Genomic DNA, 9,827 nt, shown 5'->3' with positions numbered 1-9,827 from the left:
GGCTCAGAGCATCCAAGTGAGTCAGTGTGGTTCAGTGATTCACCCGGGGTCATATGTGAGGACTAGTGGTTTCCAACTCAGCTCCCACTGACCCAACAACCTTCTTGCTGTCCTGCCTCTCATGATGTGGCACAGTCACGGAACTCCAAACTTTGACATTTGCACTTTATGTACCAAGTAACTGACAGCCACTGAAAATTATTGAAAGGTGACTTGATCAAGTCAGTTAAGATTGTGGAGCATCTCCACTGCTGGAATCCATTGCATACCTCCAAGAGAAACGCATTTTTGTGCCACTGCTCCGCCTGGCCTACCTAATCTATATGGACCTGTGGTGAGAATGGAATATCTCTGTGTACCCACCCATAAGTTCTGTGCTATTCTGTTATTCAGTTTTCTTGGAGGAATATCACAGATGCTGGATTTAATCTAAAATCCGAGGTGCACACAAAGATACTAATCCTGTTGAACTTTCTTTTTGCATTCTTTAAAGTTATTCTATTCTGTCCCAAATAGTAACTCTGAAAAGTTCTGTCTACGCACATGGAGTTTCATCTCTGACACGCAGGCTGCCCAGGCATCTGCTTTTCACCTCCATTCTGTCCTCAAATGTACTGGTTTATTTTTTTTTTTTAAGAGGAAAAAGAGAAAAACACAAAACAAAACAAAGCAGTGTAAGGTTACACATAATACAGAACTACAAAAAAAACATAACAGTAAGAAATCACCTGTTAATAGATTACATATTATCATCTTGGAAATAGTTGCTCAAATCACAGTATCAAAGAATACAAAGTAGACATTCAAACAGAGAGACTGCAAACAGCTGTGTTCGATGATCCAAAAACATTAATATAGTCAGCTATTTAACACCCCTAAACACACTTGCTGTTATATCCGTTAGAGCTCTTTTTTTTTTTTTTCCTACCTCTCTTTTTTACAACAAAATTTACACATTTTGGATTTTATTACTCCTTAGTTCTTATTACTTTTTGGGGGGGGGGAGAATAAAGTCAAATATGGCAAAACAAAGCTGTAAGTCAAAACCAAGGCTAGACATAGCACATGATGTAGAACAGAGTACAAGGTTATTAACAATGGTTATCAACGTCTCTTGTTTCCTTAAAAGGAATTGTCTATCTCATTAGATATTATAAAGTTGGACAAAACAGTAGAGAACAAGACCAATAAAACTTAGGCATTGTGAACATTACAGGACTTCCAAAGGAGACAATAGTCAAACCAGAATGGGCATCTTTGTGAATCTTATTGCCTTCAAATTAGTTGCCTATACCCTCAGACTTGCTACTATCGCACAGAATGGAACAGAGTCTAATCAGTCAAAACAAGATCGTGGGAGTATTACAGGACTTCAAAACAAGTTAATAGGAGATCGAAAAGAGTTACTATTATATATCCTAATTTTGCAGTATCTTTTATCGTTAATTTCTAATTTCAGAGCGCTGTGATCCGATAACATGCAAGGGATGATTTCAGCTCTTTTGCACTTGTTTAAATATGTTCTGTGAGCTACAGGTTTATTTTTAAGAAAAGGTCTCAGGTCTCCTGAGAGCTCCTGGCTGTCCCTGAGAGGAACCGGATTTAGCATGAGCTCACCTTCCTAATATGGATGCACAGGGAAAGCCAGTTCTTGGTGGACGGGCGGGTTCTTCTCTCTCTAGCCCCAGCTTTGTCTCCTGCTTCCTCTCCATGGTGTGTCTTCTGCCTCAGCATTAGATTTGTTTCTTCGGCACATGGAGTCTAAATTTTTCTGTCCCTTTCTGGGTCAGGCTGACAGTCACACTTCAGCTCCTGCGCCATCAGCCCAGGCTGACTACTCACAGGGAAGAGTTCAGTGTGGAGCCCTCTAATGAGGACCAGCTGTCCCCCCCAGCACAGGCCTGGGAAGACACTGGCTTCTGCACTTGCCTAGCAAGGGGCTCTTCACATGGGCAGACGTGAAAGCTCACCCCCAAATTGACCAAAGCTTAGGGCTCGGCCCCTGGGAAGATGGCCCACCTCCTGGGCTGTGTCTCACACCTCTCCTAAGCTCCCCTCAAATGTGGATTCCTATTCAGCAGCTGCACTTCTGACTCTCAGGGGCCTGGCTCCTGGTCCTGGGCCACACTTTGAGTAGCAGCAAAGGGTCTAGTATGCAAGTCTCTTCCTGTGCTGCTCCTCCCTGACTGAATCACAGTGGGAGCAGTTAGAAAACACCAAGCCCCTCAATTCAGTCATCTCTGGTGATTGTTAGCTGCAGCCAGGGTGGGACCACACAGCAGTTAGGAGTCACCATGCCTTCCTGAGTTGAGAGATGGGTGTGACAAAAGATCGCTAAAGTACCTTTCACTTACTTCCTTTTTTCCAGTGCTGGGGATTGAGCATAGGACCTTCATCCGAAACAACATCTCAGCCCTTTTGATTTTTCAGTTTTCAGACGGGGGTCTTACTATGTCAGCCTCTCGAGTCTGGCTCTTTGGCAGGAAAATCATGTTGCCAGGTCAAGTGTACTGTTTGCTTCCTGAACAACATGCAAAAAAAAAGAGTCTCCATTGAAACTGAATTGCGGTATTTTTCAGATTTGGATCCTAGCCCAGAGCAGGGAGGAACATGAGGTAAAGTGGTTCCATGATTGAAATGTATATTTCCTGCTGCTTCTTTCCAACTCTGATGTTAGATGAACAAGCTCAGATGTTACCAAGTATGACTCAGGCTCAGAAAATGTTGGTGACAGGTCACTGGTTCTGGCAAGACGAGGACTTTTCCAGTTGTTGACAAAAGCCAGCAAGAACCATTAATTCCATTCACCAAACTCTAAAAAGTTTTAATTGTGCATCTTGGTGGGAAAATAATTTCAAGCGGGCTGGTAATTCAGCTTAGCAGTATAAGCACTTGTCTGGAAAGCACAGGGTCATGAGTTAAATTCCCGGTACCAAAAAAATATATATATTTTTGAGCATACTTCTAATTTATGAATATTTACATATTTGGAAATTATAGACATCTAGTACTATACATACTTATGTAAATACATATGAAATATTTACAAAGGAAGAAAATTAGAACAAGGTAAAAAATATTCTTCCATACAGTTTTTTTCTTTGTTACATAATGTAATGACACATTTTTATTATGATTTAAGAGTTTGTGATACAGCAAATTGAAAGTCTTATCTCAAGTTTACCTAAATTATTTAAGTGCTGTAACCTTGAAAAAGCTATGAGATAAAAATACTTAGATCTACATGGAAGAAGTCTATAGTCAGGGGTGCCCACCGTTAGGGTCATGACCACATGCGTGCTGGAGACTTACAAGACTGAAAATAGAACATTATAGGCAGTTTCTTTTTTCTTAGCTCCTCCTTTATCCTTCCTGCCCCTGGTCTTTGTACCCCTCTAAACCATGCTACATGAACATTACAACCACAACCTAGGCACAGTTCACTCAAAGACCTTACTTCTCTGAAAAATAAGAGGATAATGTCAAGGTTAGTGTTTATACTTAACTCTCCACAAAGACTTAAATCTTTTGAAAACATGACTGAATGATTAAGGTACTCTAGAAACCCCCAGACCACTCCAGAAACCCTCAGAAGTCTCAAGCTCCTGAAAATAGGACACCTTTTCATGGAATTCAGTGTACGAACTAAGAAAAGATAGTTCAAAAAGCTCTTAAAATGAATTAATATTTTATTAGTCAAAGTGCCATGTATATCTTTGCAACATTTGATGAGTGGAAGTTCCTGTCTGAGACATCTCAGGACAAGACTTAAAATGCTTAGGAATAGAAGACCTTTGCAGCCTCGGTAAAACGCAATAATACCTCATTCAGTTGGGTGGAGAAAGGAGGCTGAGGTTCTACATCTCCAGCGAGCTCCAGGAGACGTGGCTGCACACCTTAAACAACAAGCCCTCGGGTCCACCTTGCATCTTCTGCAGAAAGACCTGCCTTTCTTGAGCCTGCAGTAGTTTGCTGACTGCAGCAACAAGTATGGAATTCAGTTGGGGGCTTGAACCGGTGTCACCTATCAGAGATGCTACAGGTAATAACTATAGGGAAATTGGCTGCCCAGACAACTAAACCCTTGGTGTTACACCCACGCTAATGATGGGGCACCTTCGGGTAAATGCCATTCATTTCCACACCCTCTGCCAGGGGGATAAAACAGTCAGACAGAGCAGGAAGTGCCCGGGGCTCCACAGTGCCCCCTGCTGATAGGCGGAAGTGCAGATGACATCAGGAAAGCTTTAGAGGCCCAGAGGGACAGTGCCACAACCCTTCTGCTTGAGTGGGTGTGCATAGCGCTTCTTCCCTGTCTCTGGTCCTTCTGTGAACTGGTCTATTACACTTCTGAGGGGTTCAGGAGCGCTGGGCAGGTGCCTTCCAGGGCCCTCCTATACCTAAAAGATAAGACCCAGGGCTCTAGGGTGGTCATTGGTTTTTCTTGGTGTCACCGTGGTTCTTCCTCAACGCCTTCTTGTCTGAGACAACCTAGGCTCCCTGATTCTGAAGTCACGGCCACAACTGAGTAGCTGAAAATAGTTGGCAATGTCTATTCCCTTAAGAAAAAAAAAAAAAAACAAAAAAACTTGCCGGACATTAGTGGCGCCAGCCTGTAATCCCAGCGCTTGGGGAGGCTGAAGTAGGAGGATATTAAATTCAAGCCCAGCCTGGGCAATTTAGCACTTCATTGACACCCTGTGTCAAAATTTAAAAATAATTAAAAGGGATTGAAGTTAGGTTTGCTGTTCAGTGAAGACCCTGGGTTCGACCCAGAATAATGAGCTAGGGCTGGGGCAAGCCAGTCAGTCAGCTGGGTAGAATGTGTCAAGGTCGTGGAGGCACACCAGCCATGGTAGAGCATGTCTGTAATTCCACCACTTGGGAGGCTGAGGCAGGAGGGTTGCTGTGAATTTGAGGTCAGCCTGGGCTCCATAGTGAGTTCAAGGTCAGCCTGAACTACATAGTGAGACCCTGTCTCAAAAAAGTAAAAATAAATGTTATGGAATCCCAGCATCCAGGATGATTGCAGGTCCTGAGCACCGTACACAAAACATCAGAAAAGTGCTGCTTTCTGTTCTTCATTTACATCTGGCAGGAAGCCTAGCAAATCCTTGGTTAGGGCACTTTATAGCTGGTGTCAGGCCACGTGCATTTTTGATAGGACAACTATCCCAGTGACTTATTTGTCTAATGGAGAATCCAAGCCAGGAATTTTGCAGGTAGAAGACCCCACTCCCTCATTATCTGGGCCACTCTCACCCTATAGAATGTACTTCTTTTCCACCTTCCAGAAACACACACCCTTTTCTGAGGTCTCATCTGGTGCTTTGTTCAGGACACCAACAAGCTGGAAAGAATTCCCCTGTGACCCACTGCCTGGTATGGTCGGGACGGGAGTAAGAGATTATCCTCTGGCAGGCCCCCTTAGGTGACTTACCGCTGCTGTGAAAGGTCATGGACATTAAATTTGGCTGGAGCAGGGTAGGTTGCCCAGCACACCTGATAAGTATGTGCCACCCTGCTTTCCCCAGGGAAAATGAGGTGGCACTGCGGTTCCCTGAGGTGGAAGTGAATTAGCTTGTGTTCTGAAAAGCCTCCTCCCTGGATTCACACTTGCTGGGGAATCATTTTTGGAGGCTCTTAGGTTAATTTCCCCATTTCAGCTGAACATCAGTGTTCTCTTGCTTCCTCTTACCCAGCTATTTTGTTTTGAATGTAAACACTCTCCACTCTTTTGAAAACAAAGACAGCTACTATGATCCCAATACACCGTCAGCATTATATGATTCCTTATTGGAGCCGAGGGTGTAGCACAGTGGTACAGTACTTGGCTAGCAAGTGTGGAACCCTGGGTTTGATTCCCAGCATTGCAAAGCAAAATCAAAGATCTATTTGTTGCATGATTTGAGGAATCACTGAGAGGGTTGACTCACTGGGTCACTAAGGGACAGCTGGTGGGTCTTGTAGGTCAGCCAAGTCACAGATGCTGCCAATTGCAGATGCTGGAGGAATGAGCACGTGATTTCACCTAATGCAGTTCACCTCTGGGCCTTTCTCTGCAAGGCCCGAGCATCTGGGCACTGCCTGTTTCAAGTTCATCCCCCTCTATTTAAGTTCTGCTTGCCCTCTGGCCATTTCCCATTTCATCAAGTCTTTTACTTTTCTGATCCTAAAAGTATTGGTGCAGAACAGAGCCTGGCACTTAAGAACTACAGGGGCTCTGGGAAATGCCTGGAACCCCTGGGAACAGGAGCCCACCAGCCAGCCCTGGACTCAGCCAGGAGAGATGCTCCCTCAGCCCTCAGCTTCAAACACACCTTACCCAAAAGGAGTATCCACAACAGCTTCTAATCAGAGACAGTGCCAGGTATTCCTTTCAGCCGAGATCATGTGTACCTGATACTTGCTGGATGCTAAGCAGAATGCTGGAAGGTGGAGGACTTAATCAAGGGTATGTGTGATAGCTTCTTCCCTCTGAGGGACGGTGCACCAGTGGCCAATAGAAGGGCGGGTGAGGCTGCTCCTTGCCCACTAAACCTGTGCCATGTTGGTGATGATTTTGAGGGTCTAAGAAGGGACTACATTTCTGAGAATGAGGTGCAGGAATGGCAAGCCATGCATCAGGATCTGGATCCAGCAGGGATGTGCTCTGGCAGGTCCTGCAGCCTGGGCTGGACTTTGTATCCATAGTTAGAGTCAGAAAGAAAGGCTGTACTTTGATACCACAGAAACCCCGCTCATAACCACCCGGCACTTCCACTCCCCTCCTCCAGAGCTTTCTAATGGGGATGGATTCTTGCTCTGGGAAACTGATCTGAATTGTAGACATGTAAACTTCTAGATCATCAACCTAGATGGTTTATTCATTCTGGCACCCACCATGGTGAGCCAGGATGGCTTGGTGTCCACTTCCTGTGTTGCGATCATAGGCCACCCACATGGCTGCATGAGAGCCAGCCTGAAACTAAGGCCCACCCGGAGCCAGCAAGGTGACCCAGGAGTCAGCCAGCCATTCACTAGCTGACTGTGTTCTCCTGCTCAGCTGGAGGGGACCTTTCTCGTTTGTTGTATTAACTTCTCCAGCTTGGCTGAGTCTTAAGGGCCAAGCTCAGTGGTTCTTGGCCTTCTCAATGCAATGAAATCACCTTTGTGAATCTTTTTTGCTTCTGACTTCATTGTTTGGGCACACAATGAAGACAGTGTGTGGGTATTGAAATTTTAGAACTTTCCTTAGGGTATTCTACAGTGTAGCACAAGTGGGAAACCAAGGCCAACTAAAGCATTTACACTTCCAATGATAGGGATTAAACAGTCTGGCTCCAGAGCTGCTTACTTTTTTCGTCTGGTTTTTACAAAGCAGAGTTGATTTGACCATGATGGTAACCCTAATCATAAGTCGGTATAAACTTCCCTTGTTCCACTGGCTGACTTTCCTCCTTTCTAAGCAGAGAGTTTTTAAAACTCTTGATGCAAATAATATATCCCAGATAATGTTGGCAAATATAGGATGCCTGGTTAAATTTGAATTCCAGATAATCAATGAAATCTTTGGTATAAGTAAGCCCCATGTAATATTTGGGATAAACATAAGAAATTACTAAATATTGATAAATTATTCAAGTTTAGGAATCATCTATTTGATAAACCTGGTGTTTTTAATAGATTATTAATCAAGATACTACTCCTTTTGTTACAAGTGACAAAAACCCAGCTCAAAGTAATTCAAGGGGATAAAAAAGGAAGTTTGTTGGCTTCATGTGTTCAAGCTGTCTTTAGAGGTATCCAGGGACCTCTCCTCTCTCCATCTTTTAGTTTTTCCTTTATCAAGAAGTCCAGGCCTCACAAGGCCCTAACATCTTATCACCTGACAAGAGAAAAAACCTCTCCTGAGAGCTCTGAAGACAGGAAAGACTGATTTTTTCCTAGCTTGAATCCTATGTCTACTCCTGAACTGCTGTTGCCAAATCACAGTCACCCCTTGACATCCTTAGAGAACTGGTTTTGGACCCCTACCAATACCAAAGTCTGCAGACGATTAAATCCATAAAAATGGTGTAGCCTTTGCACAGACTCTATGGAGTCTTCCTATGTGTCTTAAAATCACCTGCAGATTATTTACAATAATTACAGTAATGCAATGCAAATGCTCTGTAAACAGTTGTTAAACTGCATGGTTCAGGGAATAACAAGAAAATAGAGGTAAATCTTTCTCTTCTCAAATATTTTGAGTCCATGATGGGTCGAATCCACCAATGCAAGATGCACAAGTATGGAGCTGACTGTCCTCCGGTCTTGTCTGTAATGTGTTCCCTCGCACTGTCGCCCACTCAAATCCTGTGGGTAAGCGATCATATTAGACTACAGTGTGGGGGTTGCTAAGGGAAAGGATTCTGAGCAAAGCAATAGCCACAAGCCTTCTTCCTGCAGAAGAGGAATGCTTACATATCCTGCTAAGGAAAGGAAAGTTAGATTAGGACAGTGGAAGGTCAAATGAGTCCTCGAAGGCCTCGCAGTGGCCCTGGCCAGGTGAACATCCCATTCTTACTTAAGCCTCTGCCTTCCAGCAAAGTGCTCTGCATGTTGAAGTGATGAGATCTTTGGTGTGGGCTTGATAGGCCAGCACTGTCCTTGGAGGAGGCTGTATTTTCAGCTCTGAGGACCCCTCTAGCTGTCAAGGAGTAGGGAATCAATATGCTATGAGAGGAGGCCATTCCATTCACACTTTTGATCCACTGTGCCTGGGTAATCTCACGATGACTCGAGCATTCTTCTACTCTGAGGATGGATGGCCAGTTGTGTGCCCATAGACTGAAGGGCAAGAAAGAGAAAGCTTATTCTCTCCTGCTTTGCACTATGAACTTTCTGTTCATGAATCTCTTGTTCGAGTTCAAGATTGTTCTACTGGGGTTTAAGCTTCTTCAAGGCAGGGATTCTGTCCCCTCCTCTTCCACAGGGTCTACCCTAGCCTTTGTTGGATATTTTAAATGATTGGAAGAAGGAGTTGCCATCATCCTCTCATTGTCAATTACTGTAAGTTAGCACAGCATGCCTACCTAACACACGACTCACTCAGGGGCTATATATCAGATTCAGGTTTTTCATAAGAAAGTTTCCTATCTCATACTTCAAGAAATTCTCACTGAGGAGGGTGACAGAGGGCTGGATTGCATCCTATTTTTTTAAGAGTTCTGATACATTGATACATTAAATAGTTCTGATACAATGTTCTCTACCTCCCACAAATCTCCTTAAACTGAAAATAGTTTTGAAATAATCTTCTTGCTTGGAAAGTCAATCTAAGTGTGCAGCAACAATGCCTGAGGTTTGATTTCAACACATCCTCACACGATGGTATAGCACACTTGTGTTAAGAATGATTTAGCAGCAATGTCAGCTCACCAAAAGTCACACACCACTAACCAATTCTAGTCCTGTAATCAGTGGTTCTCTGGGGATAAGCATAAAAAGGAGACATCTGGAAAGCAGGTGGTTCCCAATCTTAGGATGACTTAGGTTTGGTTCCAACAGAGTTTAGGAATAGAAATCAAGATAAACTTAGTTCATTCTTCTCTAACTCCTGCAAACATACTGTGAGTCATCATCATGATATCTCAGGGTAGAACTTCCATGAGAAAAACAGATGTTAGATGTTCTGATGAATAAATGATGTTCTTACTTTACCCCTGGTTACAGCTGACATGAACCAAATCCTGCCCAATAATGGCAGAAAAAATTGAGAGCTTGGAGTCACCAGGCCAGGAAAAGCAGTAACATAGACTCCTATGGTATTTCCAGACTACCATGGAATGGGAAAGGTAGGGCAG

Source organism: Cavia porcellus, unplaced genomic scaffold (assembly GCF_034190915.1).
Source record: "Cavia porcellus strain 051 isolate PalLab524CR breed Dunkin Hartley unplaced genomic scaffold, mCavPor4.1 scaffold_7, whole genome shotgun sequence".
Lineage (NCBI taxonomy): Eukaryota > Metazoa > Chordata > Mammalia > Rodentia > Caviidae > Cavia > Cavia porcellus.
This window is presented reverse-complemented; position numbering follows the sequence as displayed.